Source organism: Protopterus annectens, chromosome 1.part2 (genome assembly GCF_019279795.1).
Source record: "Protopterus annectens isolate FY-2018-M chromosome 1.part2, PAN1.0, whole genome shotgun sequence".
In the NCBI taxonomy this organism is placed as follows: domain Eukaryota; kingdom Metazoa; phylum Chordata; order Ceratodontiformes; family Protopteridae; genus Protopterus; species Protopterus annectens.
The window spans coordinates 487,247,266-487,272,085 of NC_056727.1; the positions used below are offsets into that span (position 1 = coordinate 487,247,266).

Genomic DNA, 24,820 nt, shown 5'->3' on the forward strand with positions numbered 1-24,820 from the left:
CCGTCCCTTTCTCGGTTGGCACCGTTGACCTCGACTTCATCGGAACCGTTACCGGACTCGCGGAGCTGTCGATCTATCCTGGGTTCCGGGACCGAGAGTCGAACCGATGTTTTGGTACCGACTCTCCCCCTCGGCACCTTTGTGCGGATCACTTCGGCTCCGTCCTCGGGGTCGATGCCCTTGGCTTCCGTGTCGGAGATACCTCCGCGTTCTTCGGAACCGGGGGATTCCTCGGCTCGAGGTCCAGGGGCCTTCGACCTTATGAGGAAGGTATTGTCTTCTCAGACAACCACTTCTGCAGAAGCAACTTCTCCCTCCCATAAAGGTCCGTTGTCTTCTTCTGCACCCACGACTACACAAAAGCATCGAGCACCAGTGTCTCAGCCACTCCCAGAGGGAGCCCCTTCTTCCTCGGAGGCTTCATCGGATGTCCCCCCCGATGACGTTCCGAGGAAAAGATTGTGCAAGAGGTGGCACTTAGATTCTCCACAAGAATCCTTAACATCAGATACTGACTTAGATGAGTCAGAGGGGTCCCCAAAATCACCCTCGGAGGATGTCTCCTTTTCTGACATCCTGGAGATCCTGAAACAGAGGGGTGATTGGCAGGCCCTACCCCCTTCTGAGGATGAGTCGGTTCTGCTGAAGGCATTTGGTGCTCGCCCTTCTTCCTCCTGGGTCACTCCGTCCTTCGATGAGTTAATGGAATTAATTGCTCGAAGGGCGTGGGAGGCACCTGACACAGTGGAGCCAGTGCCCAGGAAGCCTAATAAATATATAACTGCCCCTCAGGATAAATCATACCTCACTAAGGGAGTTCCAGTGGATGCTATGGTGGTGGCAGCAGCCACGAAAAAGGAGATGTCCGAATCTTCCTCGTCTGTTCATCCTCCTAACAGAGACTTTAGGACCATGGACAGATATGGGAAGCGCATTTTCAGCTCAGCGACTTTCTCCATGCAATCGCTGAACTACCTGACACATTTCACACGATTACAGAGGGATCTAGTCAAAGAGTTGGGAGATACCCTCCAGGGTAGTACAGATGCTACTGTCTCGGATAAGGTTACAGCACAGCTCAATACCCTTACATCTATTGTAAACTCATCCATGAGGCTCATCTTGTATGCGGCCGAAGGGTCGAGTAGGGCTGCAGCTTGCGCCTGTGCTCCTTTGCGGAAGCCTTCAAGTCTTCCTTTACTAACGCCCCATTTGATGGTGCCACTCTTTTTGGCCCCAAAGTGAAGGAGACCCTGACCCGGTGTGAGCAGGAGGGAAAGACTCTGTCTGCTGTCTGAGTCCGTTTTTCCACCCCATCCAGACCGTACCCCAAAGGGCAACGAGGTGGAAAGATGTGGTTTCGTAAACCCCAGGGTTCTTTCCCAAGCACACAGGGTGATGCCCCCTCCAGAGGCAGAGGGGGGGGCAGAGGTGGAAGACGCCACCCTGGCGGCAGAGTGGGTCCGCAGAACCAAGGCGACAGGGATACCATCCCTTGGAAGCCTTTCCAGCACTCCTGAGAGGAGGTCCGACTGTCCTGCTCTGGAGGCAGTCGGGGGTCGCTTAGCTTTATACCCTCAGGCCTGGCAAAACCTTACTTCAGACAAATGGGTAAAAAGCATTATTACCAGAGGTTACAAAATTCCCTTTCTATTTCCCCCGGTACCACAAAAGAGATTCCCAGATGTACCTCCCCATCTGCGAGAACCCGCAGCTATAGAAATCTCAAAGCTGCTAGAAAAAAAGAGTCATCCAACCAGTCCCAGCGGACCAAAGAGGATCCGGAACTTACTCAAGGTTCTTTTTAGTTCCAAAAAAGACGGGACTGGAGGCCAATTCTAGACCTGAGCAATCTCAATACGTATGTGAAGAAAGAAAAGTTCCGGATGGTCACGCTTCAATCGATTCTTCCGTTCTTACAGAAGGACGACTGGATGTGCTCAATAGATCTCAAGGACGCATACTACCATATCAAAATGGCCAGAGCGTCCAGAGATCACCTGCGCTTCCGGCTGGGAGCCAGCCACTTTCAGTTTCAGGCCCTGCCCTTTGGTCTAACCTCAGCCCCCAGGGTTTTCACCAAATGCATGGCAGTGGTAGCATCTCACTTGAGACGCCTAGGATTCCGGGTGTTTCCGTATCTGGACGACTGGCTCCTTACTGCCACCACCGAGCATCGACTGATTCAAGCCAGGGACTACACACTCAGCCTTTGTGTTCATTTAAGGATTTCGATAAATTTTGAAAAATCTGCGTTACAGCCCTCGCAGCATATTTCATTTATAGGGGCAAATCTAGATACTCGTTCTTTGCTACTAAAACTCCCATCCGCAAGAATAGCTTCCCTACAAGAACACATATCTCTCCTGCCTATTGTCCAAAAAATCCCCAGACAAACTAGTCCTAAAAGTCTTGGGACTCATGTCAGCTTCCCTCATTGCAGTTCCCATGGGAAGGCTACACATGAGAGTTCTCCAATGGCTGCTGTTCGCACAGTGGTCATTCCAACAGTTACCACTGACACACGAGATTCACATTACGAACACCTGCAAAGCACACCTGTCATGGTGGTTACAGAACCGCAATTTCATCAGCGGCCGACCATTTGTATTACCCACACCAACAGCCACAGTGACCACGGACGCTTCCCTGATAGGGTGGGGGGGCATCTTTCAGGGACAGACAGTCCAAGGCGAATGGACCAGTTTAGAGTACAACCTGCATATCAATGTTCTAGAGATGAGGGCAGTGTTTCTAGCGTTGCAACACTTCTCCCCCCTTCTACCTCTAGGGACCACTGCAGTTCAAACAGACAACATGTCCGTCATCTGGTACATAAACAAACAGGGAGGAACCAAGTCTTACCAGTTGTGCAGAGAGGCCATGAGAATTTGGCAATGGGCAGAGTCCACGGGTCGCTTTCTGATAGCAACGCACATCCCGGGGTTATCCAACGTCATAGCGGACAGGTTGAGCAGGGCCATCCTGTTACCTCACAAGTGGTCCCTCAACCAGATAGTAGCGGAAAGGATATTCGGCAAGTGGGGCCAGCCTTGCTGCAATCGGTTTGCGTCTCCAATGAACACCAAATGCAGAAGCTACTTTGCCCTTTTACCCCCTCCAGGGGATGTCCCCAGGGACGCTCTGATTCACGATTGGCCCCCTTGTCTCCTGTACGCTTTCCCCCCTATACCTCTGATACCGAGATTTCTTCAGAAAGCCAAGGACCAGGAGAGGACTGTAATTCTCATTGCCCCATTCTGGCCTCGACAGATTTGGTTTCCCTTCCTTCAAGCCCACCAAATGCGGGAGCCTTGGATTCTGGACCCAGTGCCAGACCTACTGACTCATTCGTCAGGAGCTCCCCACCCGTCACTCCTGTCCCTCAAGTTAGCAGCTTGGCTGCTCCACTTCCCTACTTAGCCAGGTCCGATCTTCTCTCTCCGGCGGTTCAGGACATCCTGGTAGCCTCTCATAAAGCCTTCACTACTAAAATTTACACCGGTAAGTGGAAACGTTTCGCCTACTGGGCGACTACACAGCATTTAGATCCCTTAGTAGCCCCTCTAAACAAGATTTTGGAGTTCCTGTCCATTCTATTTCATCAAGGGGCCTCTGCTGCCACTTTAAAAGTTCAATTGGCTGCTATTTCTAACTTTCATGTAGGACAAAACGGAGCGCCCATTATGGCTCATAGGCTTTGTAAAGCCTTTTTGAAAGGGTCCTTTCATCTTAGACCAGCAGTTAGGTTTCCTACAGCTCCTTGGAATCTAAATCTACTCTTATCCCAACTAATGTTACCACCCTTTGAACCAGCTTCATCCTGTTCCTTAAAGTTCTTGTCCTGGAAAACTCTTTACCTAGTAGGCATCACTTCAGCCAGACGAGTATCAGAACTTCAGGCTCTTTCCATTAAGCAGCCATATTTAATTTTTCACCCGGACAGGGTATCTTTACGCACCAACCCTTCTTTCCTCCCTAAGGTTTGTTCAGTTAACAACATTAATCAGTCCATTGAGCTTCCCACATTTTTCAAAAACCATTCCAATAAGCTGGAATATATGCTGCACAAGTTGGATGTTCATAGACAACTTAGATTCTACCTGGATAGAACTAAAGACCATAGAAAAGCGAACCAACTCTTTGTAGCCTTTGCGGACAACAAAAAGGGCATGGCAGTGACGAAGCGTGCTCTTTCCAAATGGCTAACTGATTGTATTACCTTCGTTTATTCTGCTTCTAATCAGAGTTTGCCCACCAAACCAAAGGGACATTCTACCAGATCAGTTTCTACGTCTTTGGCTCATGCGGCTCGTCTGCCTTTGGACACTATTTGTACAGCCGCCACTTGGTCTAAACCACATACGTTCATCACTCATTATAAAGTGGACAAGACTTCCAGGGAAAGAGCATCTTTTGGTTCCACTGTGCTCAGGAACGTTCTTCCGTGAGTCACTCAGGGTAACGGAGCTAGGGACGCTACCCATGTGTAAGAACAAACGGCGAGATTGAACACTCTCACATAAAGAAGTTATGTCCTTACCATAACGTTCCATGTGGAGTGTTCATCTCGCCTTTGTTCTTACATTCCCACCCTCCCACCCTCAGGTCTGGAAGAACGTTCGGTTTAGAGGTCTGGTCTGTTTGTCTCCCACTAGTGGTCTCTCTGTTGTTCTACTGGCTTGAGCTAGTTACGTTCCTTGTGTAGACGTATGTATTCTTATGGAGGATTACTTGTTATTGCTGGATCTGGTGTTGTTTCTTGCAAACTAGATCTGAGGTAAAGGCAGAGGGGATTGTGGGAGGTAGGTTGGTCTCGAGCTTCTTCTGGATGCAAAGCTTTGCTAAGCGGCTGACTCGGAGCCGAGGATCGGCTCCAACACCCATGTGTAAGAACAAAGGCGAGATGAATACTCCACATGGAACGTTATGGTAAGGACATAACTTCTTTTTTGGCATCATTGAAAAATGGAGTAATTTAGTTCTGTAACTGTTTCTGATGAAGTTGTACACATCTTAGAACGAAAGCGCTCAAAATTTGATTAAAGTACAGTTTCTGTGGCATTCCATGCGGCATTTGTTTTTATTGTTTTTTTTTTTTTTTTTTACAGTTGTCCACTACGCTGTTTTGTGGAAGTTATTGGTTCACTACCCGATACCGTAAAAGCAGACTATCTGCTTTCAAAAAAGAACTAAAAACACATCTGTAAAAAACGTGCAAATGCAAGTACTTTAGATATGATTGTTGAAGGTAAATAAGCCATCTCAGGGGGACTGTGCCTCATCCAACACTATTCTTATGTTTTCCTCATTTCCTCAATTTATATATATCCCATGTATAGCTGTACATAAGATAAAATGTTTTTCTTGCTCTATGATGTCATGTTATAGGATACTAGATTTACCTGCAGTTGCATGTTCATTTGTAGTATTGTACAGCATATGTACTACTATTCTTTTAATTTTTTTTTTATTATCTGCATTAAACTTGACATTTAAAAAAATAACATGGGTACAAATGCAATACTACAAAAGCAAGCAAACCATAGTAACATTTCCTTTATTTTCATGCAGTATTCATGTTTTATTTTCAACAGTTTAATTCACTGCATTACATAAGTTGCTCGATTTCTGTCTTTCCCTTAAATTTCAGTCCGCCTCCTCCAGAATATTATTCTACATGTGTTGTTCCCATGAATTCTATTGATTTCTGTGCAGTTTGCTCCTTCCTTTTTCTGTAGATATGGCCTCCAATTCTGTCTCCTTTGCAATATTCAGTACTTTCTTTGCTCTAGTAATTGCTTTTTTGGCAGCCATTAACATTAAACATACTAAGGCCTTACTATGTCCTGGGAATTCAAATTCTATATTTGCATCACCCCCTTTTTCCCATTTTAACATTGGTGTTGCATATCACTTTCAGCCAGCCCTCATACTGCCAAGTGGATCCCAGCCCAAAAGAAGTTTCCTTAGTTGCAACCAATGCTTTTTTTGTGACAAAAAGATGGGGGGTACGCATATGTTGCTTTTGGGTCAGCCCCACTCCCAAAAAATACTTCCCTTTTCTCCAAATCCTCTTTCTTGAAAAACTAAATAAATAAAAATTTCTCTCTTAGTAATACAACAAATGAAGTCACTTCTCAAACAAATTATTAAGTATAATAGATGTAGTTTGTCTCGTGCATTCAAAAGAGACTATGAAGCGGTGTATGGGTTCAAGATAATTTATTGTACATAAACATTGTCAGGAACTTGTATATTCAAGTAAACTGATTCACACATTACTTCAGACACACTCACATGTGCGTCTCCATTCATGCTTGCACTCAGTTTGGCTGACTTTACAAAATGGCACTGTTGTTGCACGTGCTCAGTACTTATGTGCACATGCTGAATAGCTACAGTTGCTCAATAGGAGCAATACACATAATGATCTACATCCTCCCTCTGATTTGTTTGACATGCAATAGAACAAGACAATATGCTAGATAACATTTCAATATAACAATCAAACTCAAGTCCAAGTTGCTCTGTATTTTGGATTGAGTCTGGAAATTCTACCCAATCTGGTTACATAAAAGCTTTGACTGGGTTTAGCAGCAGGGACAGTCTCTGGGGAAATCTTCTCATAGGATTATTTGAGGAAAATACACTGTTCTGCAAAATGTGAACAAGTGTAAGGTCGCTCTGAGAAACAGAGTCTTCAGCACAGGCAGTCTGCTGCATCAGTGGATGTTCTTCATGTTTCACTGTTGCAGTCATTACATTTGGGTAATCTGCTGGCAGGTTGCCCTCACTCGGCCTGATTAACAAAGTCTTGAGTCCTGCATCGGTTGCTGTCCCTTCTTCCATGACATCAGGTCGTCAGGGGTATAAAACATGCAGCCGACGCCATTACATTAGTCTTTCTTGCCACACGGTGCCAGAAGCAGTTTGCAAGTGCCGGTCGGCCGACTCCTGAAATTTTAGTTTTCGAGTTTCAGATCCGAAGTCTCCAACTAAAAAGCTAAGTACCTCGTTGATGAAACTTTTTCTTGCTCCTTACCGATGTCAGTAAAAGTTAATAATTGCATTACTTTTGGGAAGCAAATACCTCATAAGGATTTCCATTTGTACTGTATTCCTTGCCTAGGCCTTGACCATGATGTACCTTGCTGTCGGTTCTGTGCTTTATTTAATCAACGCAGTGTTAAACGTCAGTACATTTTTGCTTCTAAATATTTTGGCTCACGCTTTAATTATCCAGAAATGTCGTCGGTTAGCAATCCGACTACCAGAATACCTAAAAAGCGCAAAGAAAAAGAGACAGGCCGTTGAGGTCCAAAACTGCTGACGACGCTTCTCCTAAGGCAGTCACCAGTTCATCTGTACTCAGTATGGTGCTTTCGCAGCCCCTGATACCCTCTAATTTTCTATTCGCAGGCCGCTACTGAGACCCATTCAGAGTCCGGTATGCCGCGAGATGCTTCAATTATGGAACCCATGGATGTCTCTACCTTGGATGGGTCCGAAGCCGCTGTGCAGGCACCAGCTTCTAAGGGTGTTTTCAGGCTTACAGATTTGTATATTAGACCAACGCCATCTTCAAAACTAAGGCCAAAATCTTGATCTGTGTCAAAAAAAACTGATGCCTAGGCCACATGTGCAGGCCCCTATGCCTAAGAAACAAATGATCAAAATGGCTGAAGATTTAATTACTCTGCTCAGGGGTAGTCAACCCCCTCCTTCTAAGAGGCCTAGGCAAGATATTGACTATGAATATTCTGAACAGGATTCCATTCCTTCTGTTTCTTCTAATGAACAGGAATTGTCTATACCTACTTATGAGGACTCTGATGCAGAAGATTCCTTTCCTTCTGCTTCTCCCTCTGAGGATTTTTCTTTTGGGGAAACTTTACTTACCTTAAGGGAACATTTCCACTGGGAAAGTCAGAATTTTGTCTGAATCTAAAAATAGACTTAGGGATTTTCTTCTTCTTCCTCAGCATAGGTCTTTGGCTATACCTCCTGTTTTAGACATTGTTGATGTTTTTTCAGAATCTAGTATGGCTCCTGATTCTCTGCCTCCAGCTCCTTGTAAGCCAGACAGATACTACAGGGTTCCTGACTCCCACAAATTCCTTTTTAAAAATCCTGTTGCGGATCCTGAAACCATTTCTCTGGGTCCCAAGGACAATACGGCTTCTACTGCCAAAAATTCTACCCCTTCTGGTAGAAATTCCAGGGCACTGGATAGATGGGTTAGAAGGTTTACACTTGCAACCTTGGCAATCAGGGCTTTAAACTGTCAATTTCATATGCTAAAATATCAACAGCATATCATGGGACTGCTTAAACAGAAAATGATGTTAATTTCTGACTGTGGAAAATAAAGAGTCACAGGATCTATTGCATGCAGCTGAACAAGTTGGAAAACATACTTTGCAATGCAGTTTTGATTCTTTGGAGGCCTCTTGCAGGGCTGCTGTAACTGGGTCTGTGCTAAGAAGGCATGCTTGGCTCAAAGAGCAAACTCTGCCTGATCATGTTAAAGCAAAATTGTTGGATGCTCATTTACAACAGGACTGTCTCTTTGGTAATAAGGCTGAAGAAGTTCTAAAAAAGATGGAAGATAAAGCTAAATCTGTGCAAACTGTAAAAGATTTCTTACAAGTGCAATCTCCAAGATTTAGTAGGCACTGGCGTACTTAGAACTAGTCCTTTCCAGTTCCTTTGAGAGCCACTCAAGTCAAACCCAGACATTCCAAAGGCACCAGGTTTCAGTCCAAAGGGACTTTCAGAACAAAACAATGGGGTGCCTCCTCTTCCAAATCTGGAAACAACAAGACACCCCCTATGGTAAGCAGTCTCAATGACTTCCCATTACACTTACCAAGCACTTACCTTTTAGCTGCCCCTTTGGGGGGAAAACTGGCTCTTCATGCAAGAAACTGGCAACTTATAACCCAGGACAAATGGGTTTTAAATATAGTATCCCAGGGATACAGATTTCATTTCCATACGTTGCCAATTCCAAACGGTTGGCCAGACCTGCCCCCAAATCAGTGTGCAGAGGCCAAGAAACAAATATTTTCCCTCATGAGCATGGGGGCTATTCAACTAGTACCAGAAGAGGAAAAGGGACAAGGTTTCTATTCAAGACTTTTCCTGGTACCCAGAAAAGACAAATCACGGCATCCAATTCTGGACTTATCTACTCTAAACACCTTTCTGGACATCCCAAAATTCAAGATGCTGACTCTTCACCACTTACTTCCTATGCTAGGCAAAGATGCCTGGTTGGCACCTCTAGATTTAGAAGAGGCTTACCTGCATATCCCAATCAGGGAATCTTGCAGAAGATACCTCCACTTCAAAGCAGGCTGCTTGCATTACCAGTTCTCTGCACTGCCCTTTGGCTTATCTACTGCGCCCAGTGTCTTTACAAAGTGCCTGGCTCCAGTAATTGCATTTTGCAGGCAAAGAAATATTCAAATATATCCATACCTGGACAATTGTCTAATTCAGGCAGAAAACAAAGACATTCTTCTAAAACATCTAGCATTTGTAAAAAGGGTTCTAACATGTCTAGGGTACACTATAAACGAAAATAAATCACAACTGGTACCCTCTCAAAAAATTACATTCCTGGGTGCAATCTTGAATACAACTGCCCAGATGGCTTTCCTTACACCAGAAAAGCAAATTCATTTAGTGACTTACTTCAAACAGGTGGCCACAAAAACCCTGCTATCTGCAATACAAATTCTGCAAGCCTTGGGGTTCATGGCCTCCTGCATTCTTCTAATTCCATATGCAAGACTGCGTATGATGGAACTTCAGTGGTACTTAGTTTATGGAGTCAACATTGTCATAGCCTGGAAACAATGATTCCTATCATACCTTGCCTGCAACTAGAGTTCCTATGGTGGGCAGAGGCCTGCCACCAAAACAAGGGACTGTCATTCATACCACCCCTTGCCGCCCAAACTCTAACTACAAACGCATCAGACTATGCTTGGGGAGCTCATCTGGCAGAGAAGTGCATTCAGGGCAAATGGAGCCCAAATCAAATGCACCTTCATATCAATCAGAAAGAAATGTTAGCTGTACAGAATGCACTGACAGCCTTCAAGGACTACCTTCATCCAGGACAATTACTGATAAAGACGGACAACACCACAGTTATATGGTACTTAAACAAGCAAGGGGGTACACACTCCTACCCCCTTTTCAGACTAGCCATGGCATTGTGGAACACGCCCTTGACCTATCAAGTACAACTACAAGCTCAATTCCTGTCAGGAAAGCTGAATACTCTGGCAGACAGAGAAATCTCATAGACCCTCACGAATGGAAACTAGAACCATGGATTTTCAACATGTTGACACGCAAATGGGGGAGTCCAGACATAGATCTTTTTGCCTCACCCCAGAACTATAATTTGGACAGATTTTGCACAAGAACTCATCACAAAAAAGCCTGGAAAGCGGATGTTCTGTCCTTCAGTTGGAAAAACCTATCAGTCATGCCTTTCCCTCTCTGCCTCTGCTCTCCAAAGTTCTACTAAAAGTCAAACAGGACAAACCAAAAATGATTTTGATTGCTCCAGACAGGTCTCGCCAACACTGGTACCTACTCCTGTGCAGTGTGTCACACCTTCCACTGTGGCATCTGCCTCAGACACCTTACTTACTGTCTCAGCAGAACAACCAAACCCTGCACACTCAGCTCCAAACTTTGAATCTTGCAGCGTGGCTAATCACCTAAATTCACCTTTAGCATCCCTCAGCAAACCTGTGATGGATGTCATTTTGGAGGCAAGAAGACCTAGTAATAGAAAATCTTATGCTGACAAATGGAAAAGATTCTGTGCCTGGAATCAATCTCAAGGGATAAGCACAGCAGTGCCCAGCATTCCTCAGATTTTGCAATTCTTAACTGAGATTCTTCACAAGGGCCTGTCCTTTTCTTCATAAAAATCCATGCCTCTGCCATTTCAGCTCATTACACCACAGAACCTTCCCTCCTCTCTCATACTCTGCTAAAGCAGTATCTTAGAGGGGCCAAAAACTTAAGACCACCCAGGAGAGCTCCAACCCCTGCCTGGGACCTCAATTTTGTATTGGAGAAACTCTTCCTCCTTTCGAGCCAGCTGCTACTGCAGCCTTAAAATTTCTCTCCTGGAAAACAGCTTTCCTTTTAGGATTCACTTCAGCTAGAAGGATTTCCAAATTACAGGCTCTTATGGCAGTGGAGCCTTTCATTATTTTTCATGCGGACAGGGTATCTCTCAGGACCAATCCATCCTTCATGCCTAAGGTGGTATCCAGTGTGGCTCTTAACCAGACCATTCATTTGCCAACTTTCTTTCCCAATCCACAGAACAAGGGGGAGCGGATTCTGCATTCATTGGATGTACACAGACAACTTAGATTTTACTTAAACAGGACTAAATCTCAAAGAAAATCTGAACAACTGCTGGTAGCATTTGCTGCAGGGGCAGAGGGAAAGGGTATTTCAAAGCAAACCATTTCCAAATGGATAAGCCATTGTATTTGTTTCTGCTATAAACACCATGGAAAAACTATCCCCCAGGGGATCAGATCCCATTCCACCAGGGTTGCATCTACTTCAACAGCCTTTCTCAGAGGTGTTCCTACCAGGGACATTCTAGAAGCTGCTACCTGGAGCTCAGTTCATACTGTCACCAAACATTTCCATTTACCACTTTTCTCTAAATCCAGAGCTGGCTTTGCCACTGCTATCCTGCAGGGCCTTATAGCTGGTCCTAATGCTGTATAATTCCCTCCACCCAACCATAGCTTTGGGAATCTAAGAACATAATACAGTTGTGCACACTTACCATAAATGTCGATGTTTGAGTGTATTCACTGTTGCAGTCCTTGTTACCCTCCCTCCAGCCCCCTATTTTTCTCTGGCGATACCTCTACTTTCTTTCACTATGCTTAAAAGCCCTTTTGATGTATTTGCTTTTGGTTAAAGGTATATTTTTTGTGTTTTTAATTTTATTTGCTCCCCATTTGGGGGGCACTTGACATCTGGGGCAAGAAAAACTAATGTAATGGCGTCGGCTGCATGTTTTATACCCCTGACAACCTGACGTCATGGAAGAAGGGACAGCAACTGACGCAGGACCCAAGACTTTGTTAATCAGGCCGACTGAGGGCAACCTGCCAGCAAATTACCCAAATGTAATGACTGCAACAGTGAATACACTCACACATCTACATTTATGGTAAGTGTACACAACTGTACTTTCAGAAACTGGAAGTATATAAATTCATTTTCTTCTGAATTCCATTCCTTTCGATTGAACAATATAAGATATCAGTTCCTCACAAACATTTTTGATAATACCCACTCAGTCGTATCCTTTGGTTGTTTGCATCGTTTTTTCCATGTCTTAGTGGTCTAAGAGGTTTGTTAGATTTATCATAGTACAACTTTTGTGACTGACATTTCTTTAAAAGTTGGGTTTTGATCAATTTGTTTTTCTTTGCACATGGAATCAATCGTTTACTGATCGGTAAGGTTGATGTTCTTCATCTCACATTGCTGCAGTCCTGCAAGTGCCGTTCGGTTCTGAAATTTTTTTATTCTGAGTTTCGTTAATTCCGGATGTCAGAAAAAGTGAATAATTGTATTCTTTGCATTCCTTGTTTGGGACGGACCACGGCGTAGTCGGGGGTCGGTTTTGTGCTAGGTTTAATAGAAACTACAGTGGAGCAGGTGGATCCGGCTGAAGTTTCTGTTGAGTCTCAGGGGAAACTTTGATTTTGCAGGATGTGGCCTCACAGGAGTCAGGTCAAGCTGAAGGGCCTCTCAGGTTACTGTTCTTCCTTCTATGCGCCTTCTGCTACTATTTCTAAGGCTTCTTCTAAGGGCAGGTCTGTTTTGCCTTCCTCTGGTGTCCCTCCAGGTACTTCAGGGTCTGTGCCTAAAAGCACATGCTTAAAATGGCAGAAAGATTTTCAAGATTTTCCCCTTATTCAGATTCTGATGCAGATTTTCATTTTCAGAAACTCTGCATTCCATGAGGGAGCATTTTAAGTGGGAAGGACAGGATTTCTCTGATACGGAAGAGGCTTAGGGAATTCTTGTTTTACCACAGCATAGACCCTTGGCTATACCTCCTGTTTTGGATGTTGTTCAAGATGTAATCCAGATTCTTTGCCTCCTGCGCCAGTTAAACCGGACAGGTATTACAGGGTGCCTGAGGCTCATAAATATCTGTATAAGAGTTCTAGGTGTTAGAGCTTCTGTTGTAAAGAATCCGGTTCCTCTAGATAAGGAAGCTAGAGCTTTGGATAGATGGGGTAAGAAGGTGTATACCTCTTCTACTTTAGCAATGAGGGCTTTAAATTGCCAGTTTCATATGTTGAAGTATCAGAATTTCCTCCTTTCTCAGCTAAAATCTAAAGTGGATGCTTTGGCAGAGGGCATAGTGCAAGATTTAGTACATGTCTCTGAACAGGTGGGTAAGCATTCCTCTTCTAGGGTGGCTGCCACTGGTTCAGTTCTTCGTAGGCACGCCCTGGGCTTATCAGAATTTGTTGTGAGCATGTTAAAACTAGAATTCTGGATGAGTCTGAAGTTTTGTTTGGTCCCCTGTGGAGTCGGTTTTGAGAAAATGGAAGACAAGGCTAAGTCAATGCAGACTGTTAAAGATTTTTGCAGGTTCAACCTCCTAAGTTTAGTAGAAATTGGCCTACTAAGGGGGTGGACCTACTTCTTCTGATTCTCAGTCTAGGGGTAGATCTAGGCGTGGCAGGGGCAGAGCTATCTGCAGGTGAGGGCAGGGGCCAGTCCTTTATTAAACAGGCCCAATGAAAGTTCTATTTCCATACATTGCCTCCTTTCAAAGGCATGCCAGACGCTCCTCTCGGCAAAGGATGGACTAGGATTTATTCGCCTGTTTCTAGTACCGCCCAGTTGCAGGAGGTACCTGCGTTTTTGGGCTGAAATTTACATTATCAGTTCTCAGATTTATCCTTATTTGGACGATTGCCTGATTATTGCACACAACAAAGAACTTTTCTGCATCATCTACAGTATGTGATGGTAGTGTTAAGATGCCTAGGGTATTCTCTGTGAGAAATAGCTTCCCAGATGGCCTTTTGACCCCCGACAAACAAAAGAAGCCTTTCTGTTTTCATTCCATCAAATGTCTCTCCCAGGCTCTGACTGCAAGGACAGTCCTTCAGCCTTAGGGTTCTTGGCATCTGGCATCTCTGGTTCTTCCAATGCCAAATGCCAAACTGCATATGAGGAAAGCTTCAATGTATCAAATGTATGGACACAACACTGCCAATTTTGTGGTGGGCTCAGGAATGTCACCTAAACAAAGGGACCTCTGACCCGACCAGGCTCAATGGAAAATGGGTGCAAGACCGTGGCCTGTCAGACTTCAACATTTGCATATCAACTTGAAGGAGATGTGTTAGCAGTCAGTCCAATTGATGGTGATGGCAAGATTTAATCTTCAGGCAAGGTTTCTACCAGGAGCACAGAACTCCTTTAGCGGATGTGTTGAGCAGACAAATTGTGGATCCTCACGAGTGGACTGGATCCCCTCATGTGTTTTCAAAAGTTGACAGTTATGGGGACTCCTCCAGACATAGATCTGTCTTCTCCACCCACTAATTACCAGTTGCCAAAGTTTTGCACAAAAAAATGTTTCATCCCACAGCTTGGGATGGGATGGCATTCAGTTATCATTCATTTTGTCTTCTATGTCTTTGCCACCTCTGCTCTCTCTCTCATTACCAACTCCTGAAGGCCCATCCATGATTCTGATAAGCGCGGATTGGCCTCGACCGCACTACTTACCCACTACTGAGAGGAGTTTGGCGGAGGGAGCCTCTCCTGCCTCTTCCACATCTTTTTCTTTGTTTTGGCTCAGGAGGCAATCACTCAATTTCTTAGAGGGGCAAGAAGAACATAACCCCCGCACGTCCTACAACCTTTTGAGCCTGCAGCTACGGGCGAGTTAAAGTATTTTGAATTACAGGCCCTTATGGCAGTGGAACCAGGATAGGGTATCTTTAGCATTACTAATCTTTCCTTTGCCCTAAAGTGGTTTCTAGTGTGGAAAAACCAAACTATTCATTTGCCTACTTTTATGCAACCCCAAAATTATTCTCGTCTAGGGCTAGCCTAATACTTTGGTATTCGGGCGACCGAGGACAGCGGACTACCCATATTCTCGCCTGTCTAGATATTGATCTCTGAGAAGGTGAACCATGCAAATTATCTTGGGGAAGGTTTCTGAGATTGAGATGGTTAAGGAAAATGTTGGTACTATCTCTCTTAGAATTCTTCAACAAACATTTTGCACTTTGGACTGCTTGCTCAGCTAATCCTTTGGACTATGGGTACTCAGGTCTTCTAGTAACATGGACAAAGTCCCAAGCCTAAGCAAATTTCTTGAACTGCTGACTGGTAAACTGTATACCATTATCCTATACAACTTTGTGTGAACTACCATGCACAGAAAATTGTCTCTTCAAATTTGTAATGACAGTGCTGAAAGTTAAATTGGGCAGCTGTGGTGGTGCAGTGGTTAGCATTGCTGCTTCACAGCAAGAGGTTCTCCAGTTCAATCCTCGGCTGGGGTGCCTTCTCTGCAGAGTCTGCATGTCCTCCCTGTGGTCACATGGGTTTCCACTGGGTGCCCCGGTTTCCTCCCATATCCCAAAGACATGCTGTAGGTGGATTGGACACTCTAAATTGGCCCTAGGCATGTGTGTCTGTGTGTGTGTCTGTGTGTAAAGTTGGGTGCCGGGCTGGCAACTCGACACAGTAAAAGCTCCATTGCCAATCATGAGTGGACAGGTGATCCGCTGTGCGACCCCTAACCGGGAAAAAGCTAAAAGAAGGAGAAGTGCTGGATGTTAGATTAGGAAGAAGGTAAGTTTCAAACCAACTGGAGTAAGAGTCTACTAACACTAAGTTATCTTGACCATTCCATTCGAAAATATCAGTAGCAACCATCAACCATGATAGTTCAGGAATCTGGTTTAGCTGAAGTGGTTCTTTCTGTTGGTGTGATTTAGTACTGTTGCAAATAGAACATACTAGTGGTTCTTTTTGTTGGTGTGATTTAGTACTGTTGCACATAGAACATGTAACAAATTATTTGTGTATATCTTTTGACACAGTAGACCAAAATGCTATTCCTCTTGTCCTTCTTTTGGTAGAATCGGTACCACAATGCAAGATCTTGATATATTCTTGTTGTAATGCTGTTGGAATAACTACTTTAGGACCTTTCACTTTTAACATCATGCATTGCAAACATGCTGAGACTGAATGTATTGCCTTTTTTAGAATTGTCACTAGAGGATGGTGATCAGTCTCTATTTGAGTAGGTTTGCCATAAATATATTCATTGAACTTCAAACATGCAAACACTACTACCAAAAGCCCTTTTTCAATCTGTGCATACCGCATCTCAGTTTGGGTTAAAGTTCTTGATGCATAGGATGCTGGAATGCCTTCTTGAAGACATGCTGCACTAAGACCGTAATTTGAAGCATTGCAAGAAAGAGTTACAGGTTTGCAAACATCATAATATCTCAAAGTGGGTGGAGAAGCAATTTTCAGTTCCAGACCTTCAGATGCTCTTTGGTGATGTTTTAACCTGAACCAGTTAATATTTTTGCATGTCAACTCACGTATCGGTGCTGAAAGCTCACTCAGGTCTGCGATGAACTTTCCTAAATAGTTGACCATACCAAGAAAACATTGTAAAGATGTGACATTTTCTGGAACTGGCATCTCAAGAGTCACAGCTTGCTTAGATGGATCTGGTTGTAAGCCAGAACTAGCAAACAAATGGCCCACATAAGTAACTTCTCTCAGCCTGAATTTATGTTTCTTAGGATTCAGTTTAAGATTGACTTCATGTGCATGGTCTAGAACTTTCTTGAGGTTTCTGTCATGATATTCATCGTGCATACAGCTGCAGTCATAACAGATGGGTTTTCCTGCCGTCAGGCGGGTCCTCGGTCGGCCGAATTCCAAAGTCTTGGTCCGGCGTCGGATGTCGTCGCTTCTTCCCTGACGTCAGTGCGACAGGGGTATAAAAGAACCAGCCGACGCCATTTTCTTCAGTCTTTCTTGCCGCGCGGTGCCCGAAGCAGAAGCAGTTCACAAATGCCGGTCGGCCAGCTCCTGAGATTACGAATATTTTTTAACCAAAGTCTTCTTGAAAGCTAAGTACCCCGTTGGGGAAACTTTTCTTGCCTCAGACCGATGTCAGACAAAGTTAATAATTGCATTTCATGTGGGAAGCAAATACCGCATAAGGATTTCCATTCCCTCTGCATTCCTTGCTTAGGCCCAGACCACAACGTCTCGGCCTGTCATTTTTGTGCTACATTCAACAGACGCACTATTAAGCGTCGGCCGGAGTTTGCCCAACACTATTTTGGCAAAATTTAATTACATTATGTCGTCGGATAATCCGACTCCAGTTTTGAGTAAAAGACGCAGAGATAAGGACCGACATACGAGGTCCGCGACTTCTACTGACACCACGCTAAAGCCGACTACTGGTGCTCCGGTTCTCAGCGAGGTGCCTACGCAGCCCCTGACTACCGATGACACTTCATTAGCGGTGTCTTCTGTGCCCGAGGTCGCAGGCTCTTCAGCCCACACCCCGACTACAGATACCGAAGCCACTTTTTTTTTTTTTTTTCCCAATAATTCTTTTATTTTCCATAATATGAAACAATGCATACAGCAAGAATGAAAAACATTGTAGTAATGAACATTAAAATGAAGCGTTGAATAGTTACAGAATATAATAAGTACCCAAACAATTTAACATTGATATAAGTGAGAGAGAGGATAAAACATAAGGAAAGCATTCTTGGTGGGGAAACTCAGAGTTTAGACAGGCCTGCTACCTCTCAAGGTGTCTTCAGGCCTTCTTCTTCTTTTTCCATTAAGGCTTTCACTAAATCTAAAGAAGCCATACATTCTAAAAGACAAGCTCCACAGGGCCCCTCTCAAGGCCCCATGCCTAAAAAGCAGATGCTCAAAATGGCTGAGGATTTGATTACTCTTATCAGGGGTTCCCAACCCCCCTCGGACAAAAGGCCCAGAGTGGAGGAAGAATACCCTTCCTCGGACCAGGCCTCAATTACTTCAGAACATTCTGATGACCAGGAACATTCATACTCCCCTTTTGAAGATTCTGATGCAGAGGAGTCCATTCCCTCTGTCTCCCCCCCCTGAGGACTACTCTTTTGGGGAAACCTTGCATACCTTGAGGGAACACTTTCACTGGGAAGGCCAAGATTACTCAGACTCCAAGAAAAGGCTCAGGGATTTCCTCTTGCTCCCTCAGCACAGGCCTCTGGCTATCCCTCCTGTTTTAGACATACTAGATGATGTGTATTCAGAGGCCAGCCTTAACCCAGATTCTTTACCTCCAGCTCCAGTCAAGCCTGACAGGTATTACCGGGTTCCTGATTCACACCAATTCCTATACAAAAGCCATGCGGCTGACCCAGAGACCATTTCACAGGATCCCAAGGGAATTAAGGCCTCCACTGCCAAAAATCCATTACCTTCAGAGAGAGATTCCAGAGCTTTAGAAAGGTGGGGGAAAAAGGTATACACCTCGGCCACCTTAACCATGAGGGCATTAAACTGTCAGTTCCATATGTTAAAGTATCAACAGTTTTTGTTATCTCAGTTGAAAAGCAAAATGTCACAACCTGAACAACCAGACTTGAAGGAGTTGCAGGATTTGTTGCATAGTGCAGAGCAAGTGGGTAAACATACCTTGCAATGTGGTTTTGATGCTTTAGAGGCCTCATGTAGAGCTGCTGTTACAGGATCAGTCATACGTAGACATGCTTGGCTCAAAGAACAAACTTTACCAGATCATGTCAAAGCTAAACTACTAGATGCACCTCTTCAAAAAGATGTATTGTTTGGTGTTAAGGCTGAGGAAGTATTAAAGAAAATGGAGGAAAAGGCAAAATCAATGCAAACAGTGAAAGATTTCCTACAGGTACAACCTCCACGTTTCAGTAGAAATTGGCCTTCAAAAAATTGGTCCTTTCCAGCCACGGACAGACCTCAAAGAGGTAGATACAGGCGCCCGAGGGGTAGAGGGCAATCTCAAGGATCATTTAGAGGCAGACAATGGCAAGCACCTACACCAAGAGGTGGTGAGGACAGTTCACAGCCATTCAGAAAGCAGAACCAATGACTTTCCCCTTTGCATGCCAAGCAAGGCTCAATTGGCAGCACCTTTAGGCGAAAAACTGGCTTTATTTTCGAAAAATTGGCATATTGTCACAAAAGACAAATGGATCCTGGACATTATAGACAGAGGCTACAAATTCCACTTTCACACCCTTCCAAAAATGAGAGGCATGCCAAACCTGCCACACAATCAAAGGGCAGAGGCACAAAAACAAATTTCAGATCTCATGGACATGAAAGCTATTCAAGAGGTACCTGCACAAGAACAGGGTCAAGGTTTTTATTCCAGACTATTCCTGGTACCAAGGAAGGGCAAAGATTGGAGACCTATTTTGGACCTATCCATCCTAAACACATATTTACTCGTACCAAAATTCAAGTTGCTCACATTACAGCAGCTTCTTCCCATGCTGGGCAAGGAGCCTTGGCTGGTAACATTGGACCTCAAGGAGGCATACCTGCATGTCCCAATCAGACAAGATTGCAGAAGATACCTCAGATTTCTTGCAGGTTCAACCCATTATCAATTCTCTGCATTGCCCTTTGGCTTATCTACTGCGCCCAGAGTGTTCACGAAATGCCTGGCTTCAGTAATTGCCTTCTGCAGACTTCAAGGGATACAAATATACCCATATTTGGACGACTGCCTGATCCAAGCGGACAGCAAACACATACTTCTGAAACACCTGGCGTTTGTAATAATGTTGTTGAATTCTCTGGGATACACAGTCATCAAAAAGAAATCAAGACTAATACCCTCTCAAACAATAATTTTCCTGTGTGCCAGCTTGAATACAAACACCCAGATGGCCTACCTCACGCCAGAGAAACAAGGGCAACTAACTCATTACTTCAGAAAACTGGCAACCTTCACCAGGCTGACTGCAAGGAAAATCCTGCAGGCTCTGGGATTCATGGCATCTTGCATCCTACTAATCCCATGTGCAAAGCTGCATATGGGGAAACTTCAATGGTACCTAAAAAACTTATGGTCTCAACACAGCCACAGTTTGGAAACAGTTATACCACTGATTCCATGTCTTCAAAAGGAATTTCTGTGGTGAGCTCAAGCATGCCAAAGCAACATAGGTCTCCCATTCTGCAAGCCTCAAGCAAATCAAGTCATCACAACAGACGCCTCGGACTATGCTTGGGGGGGGGGGGGGTGCACATGACAGATCAGTGCATTCAGGGCAAATGGTCCCAAAAAGAAAAGCACCTACACATCAATCAAAAGGAAATGCTAGCAGTAATAAATGCTTTTATGGCTTTCAAAGACCTACTGCATCCAGGCCAGCTATTGATAAGGACAGACAACACCACAGTGATGTGGTACATAAACAAACAGGGAGGAACCCATTCATACCCCCTATGCAGGCTAGCCATGTCTCTTTGGAACATGGCTCTGGAATTACAAATCCAACTTCAAGCACAGTTCCTGCCAGGCAAGGAAAACACACTGGCAGACAACCTAAGCAGAAATATGACAGATCCACATGAATGGAAGTTGCATCCTCAAGTTTTTACAAAGATAATTCAAGCATGGGGAAGGCCAGACTTAGATCTCTTTGCCACCCACAGAAATTACCAATCGACAAAATTATGCACAAGGACCTTTCATCCACAGGCCTGGAAAGTGGACGCGCACTCTTTCAGTTGGACAACAATGACAGTTTATGCCTTTCCACCTCTTCCTCTGCTGCCCAAAGTTCTATTAAAAGCCAGAGCAGACAGACCAAAGATGATTCTCATTGCTCCAGACTGGCCAAGACAACACTGGTACCCACTCCTGAGGAGCCTGACGCATTCCCCACCATGGATCCTGCCTCTAATGCCTCTTCTACTGACTCAGCACAACTTCAAAACTCTTCACAGTCAGCTGAAAACACTCAATCTAGCCGCATGGAGGATTCCTTAAATTCAAAACAGACCCTACTCTCCAAGGAGGTGCAGGATGTCATTTTGGAGGCCAGAAGGCCTTCAACTAGAAAAGCCTACTCCGCAAAATGGAAACGGTTCTGTGCCTGGAATCAGAAAAAGGGTCAGAATCCTGAAATACTGAATTTACCTCAAATATTACAGTACCTAGCTGAGATGCTAAACAGTGGACTTTCATTCACCTCCATCAAAATCCATGCCTCAGCCATTTCTGCAAAATACAACACTGATCCTCCTTTAGTCTCTCACCCTCTCTTAAGACAGTTCCTCAGAGGGGCTAAGAATATAAAACCCCCAAGGAATCAACCAGTACCTGCTTGGGACCTCAATTTCATTCTAGAAAAACTGACCCTGCCTCCTTTTGAGCCAGCTGCCTCAACAGAACTGCAATATTTGTCATGGAAAACAGCCTTCCTTCTGGCTATCACCTCAGCACGCAGGGTTTCGGAACTACAAGCCCTCATGGCTGTGCAGCCTTTCATCATTTTCCATCAGGACAGAGTTTCCTTACGAACCAACCCTTCATTTATGCCAAAGGTAGTATCCAGGGTAGCCTTGAATCAGGCTATCCACTTACCTACCTTTTACCCTAATCCACAAAACAAAGGGGAGAGACTACTACATTCCTTGGACATTCACAGACAGCTCCGTTATTATTTGGACAGAACAAAGCCTTTCAGAAAATCAGAGCAACTCTTTGTGTCCTATGCTACAGGTGTTCAAGGGAAGCCTATATCCAATCAGACAATTTCAAAATGGATAGCCCACTGCATTCACTTTTGTTACTCTTTTCATGGTAAGACTGTACCTACAGGCTTCAGATCTCACTCCACAAGGGCCACAGCTACCTCTGCAGCTTTCCTTAGGAGGGTTCCTACCAAAGATATTTTGGAAGCAGTCACTTGGAGTTCTGTACATACTTTCTCCAAGCACTATCACCTACCATTATACACCAAATATAGAGCGGGCTTTGTCACTGCAGTCTTGCAGGGCATCCTGGCTCCTCCTAGTTCCACTTAGTGCCTACCACCCCTTTTTTAGCTTTGGGATTCTACCCATCTGTTATGACTGCAGCTGTATGCATGATGAACATAGTACAGTTTTGTACCTACCATAAATGTAGATGTCCGAGTGCTAATACAGCTGCAGTCCAGGTTTCCCTCCCTCCTTCCCCTCTTGGGACAGGCCTAATGGCCAGCACCTCCTCATACAACATGATTGGGGGTATTCTTTTATGGTGTATTTGCTTGCAACTACTGTTTTTTGATTTTATTGCATTGCATTATTACATAAGTTTATGTTTTGCCTTCCTTCTGGGGGCACCTGACATCTGGGGCAAGAAAAACTGAAGAAAATGGCGTTGGCTGGTTCTTTTATACCCCTGTCGCACTGACGTCAGGGAAGAAGCGACGACATCCGACGCCGGACCAAGACTTTGGAATTCGGTCGACCGAGGACCTGCCTGATGGCAGGAAAACCCATCTGTTATGACTGCAGCTGTATTAGCACTCGAACATCTGCATTTATGGTAGGTACAAAACTGTACTTTTGTCTTCGCCATTGCCCTCAACAATAATGTTGTCTACTATGATAGCATATGGATAACCTGAAAAAAATTGCTCCATTGCATACTGAAAGACTTCACTGGCAGAATTTATCCCAAATGGCATTCTCAAAAAATCTGTACCTTCCAAATTGTGTACTGAAAGTAGTTAATGAAGATTTGTAATCCAGCAAAATTGCATCTAAGACTGAAAAAATAGTGGCATTTGGCATGAGAGCTGCTACTACTACTGTGTGCATCAGATGATGAGGACATTTAAGCACTTTGTTTGAACCTGTCTGATCAACACATATTCGAATATCATCTGAGCTTTTCTTATGAGCTATGACCATGGAGGATGCCCATTCAGTCGGTTCTTTTACTGGAGTTATCACACCTGAATTCACCATTTTGTCTAGTGCTGTTTTTACTTTACTCTGTATTGCTACTGGAATCTTCCTTGCTGCTCTGACAGTTGGGCTTACTTCATAGTTTAACTTAATGAAATATATGACTGGTAGTTTGCCTAGCTCGTCTTTGAGAATATCAGCATATTCACAAAAAATATTTTGTGTAAAACTGTCATGGTTGTTCAGACTTACATGGTGAACAACTTTGTTAAATGAAGCAAGTCCCATTCTCAAACTATCTTTGAGGCCTAGCAATGAGTGCACGTGTCTTTTGACTATGTAAAACTGCAAGTCATAGCTGTTCCCAGCAGAGTGGCATGCGAGAACTACTGCACCAGCAGTTTGAATCTCTTTACCACCTTAAGCAACAAGTTTTGCACGCTTTGCTTAATCAATTTTTTCACCAGCTTTCACTTTGGCAAATGTTTGTACTGATATAACATTGCACTTGGAGCCAGTATCTACTTTAGGCTCTACAAGTTTTCCATTAATCCGACCGGTACAAACAATTTCGCCCTTTGCTGCTAGATTACCAGTTAGCTGATAGTTTACTATATTAATCGATTCATCAAGCACAGATACGCAATCAACAGAAAAAGTAGGCTCGTGGCTTCCTAATTGATTTACTTGCTTCTTTGGATGCTGTCTTTTATTAAAAGATTGTGGTACTTTAGACTTACAAAGCCTTTTGAAATTATGACATTGCTGACCAAAAGCTAAGCACTTTACTCGTTTAGGTTCATGGTTGCCTCCACACTTAACGACAGTTAACAATAAGATTACTTGTAGCTGCCCCATTTGGTTTATGGTTAGGGTTAGGTTGTGGCACAACTTTTGGTTTATATTACTTTTGTATCTTAGCTTTGGGTCTCACACTATCAACATTCATACTAGCAGACACTGCATGCATGTTATTTTCATTTGTAAGCATATTCGTGTGCTTTTCTGTGAGCTCGTACATTTGACAAATCTCTATGCCTTTGCTCAACATTAACTCACTATCTAAAAGCAAAATCTTTCTCACTGCGTCATTATTAACACAACACACGTCTGTCCTTTATCAACTCATCTCGCAAATCACCAAATCTGAACATTTTTGCTTTATTTCTTAAGCCAGTAATGTATGCTACTATAGTTTCACCGGGGTTTTGATTTCTTGTGTAAAATATGTGCCTTTCCATTGTAATATTCATGTCAGGGTTATACATTTCTCGAAATTTACGTTTTAAGCACTCAGGGTCTTCCCAAGTTTCAGCCTGTATCACAATATGGCAGGTGCATACACAAATGAGCATTCCCTCTCAATGGCTTCTGAGGCTGCTAAATTAAGAAGTATGAAGGCCTTTGTACGTGTATCTTTATCAAAAAAGCAGCCTGTATGAAAACATCATATTCTTGTTCAAACACTCTCCAATTCTCAGCAATATTATTATCAAACACTAGCAGTTCAGGTCTGCGAAATCCCTCTGCCATATCAACAAAATACATTTAAACATAAGCATAAACTAGGTAGTTGTAATTATGCTCAAATGCGCAACAATTTCTTTGAAAAGGCTTCATTTTAACACTGCAAAAATTCCAAAAACTTCGGACACTTTGAATAGTTTAGTTAATGCAAAAGAGTAGTACACTGGGAAAAATGCAGTTGTTTTAGCCTTTTCATACATCTTAACACTTCAAAATTTATTTCTAGCACTTTCAT

The 24,820-nt window shown here is 43.9% G+C and overlaps 1 protein-coding gene across 1 annotated transcript in view; it reads left to right on the forward strand.

Moving 5' to 3' along the window:
- Positions 1-24,820, forward strand: part of ANAPC1 (anaphase promoting complex subunit 1) — a 3,613,296-nt gene that overhangs the window by 2,977,432 nt on the left and 611,044 nt on the right. The window lies entirely within an intron of this gene.